The following is a 607-nucleotide window of genomic DNA, read 5'->3' on the forward strand; positions in this document are numbered from 1 at the left end:
CAGCTTTAGGATTCATTCCAGCCTGGGTCCTCTCGCTTCAACAAGATCCAGTGACTGGCTTTCTCTGCTGTCTCCTGAAGGGAGTTTGTGAGTTCGTTGCTTTTCTTTGCATTAAGTCCTGCCACTCTCATCCACTTACGGGCGCTTGTTGCTACAAAACCTCTGCATCCTACCTCTACCGGAAAATGGGTTGCCTTCCATCCTGCTTCCTCACATTGTTCGACGAGTGCCTCGTAACGGGGTTTTTTTCGCTCATGAGCGGCATAGATATTGTCCTCGTGGGGCACCGTGAGCTCTACCAAGTGCACTTCTTTGTCTTTTTCCTCCCATAACACAATGTCTGGCTTTTTCGTAGTTGGAATGGGGAAGAATCTCTCAAAGCCCTTTAAGTCAGCGGCTGCCTCCCATTTGCCTCCGCTCTTGTCTTCCATGGCTTCGTTTGCTTTTTTCTTTTGGTAACCTTGCTTCCTTGCGGAACGAATGCAATCTTGGTGAGTCCATGCTTCTGTATCTTGGGGGCATATTTTCCTTCTTCCACCTGTTTTGTCGCCATTGTCGTGAGCACTTTCAGCACCTCATTGTGCCTCCAGGTGTATCTGTTAAGAGC

The 607-nt window shown here is 48.8% G+C and overlaps 1 protein-coding gene across 1 annotated transcript in view; it reads left to right on the plus strand.

The window, feature by feature from the left end:
- The window catches only part of LOC101854790 (cadherin-related family member 2), a gene marked incomplete in the record, with an annotated part of 31,674 nt that overhangs the window by 22,248 nt on the left and 8,819 nt on the right, over positions 1 to 607 (plus strand).

Source organism: Aplysia californica, unplaced genomic scaffold, assembly GCF_000002075.1.
Source record: "Aplysia californica isolate F4 #8 unplaced genomic scaffold, AplCal3.0 scaffold00137, whole genome shotgun sequence".
NCBI lineage: Eukaryota > Metazoa > Mollusca > Gastropoda > Aplysiida > Aplysiidae > Aplysia > Aplysia californica.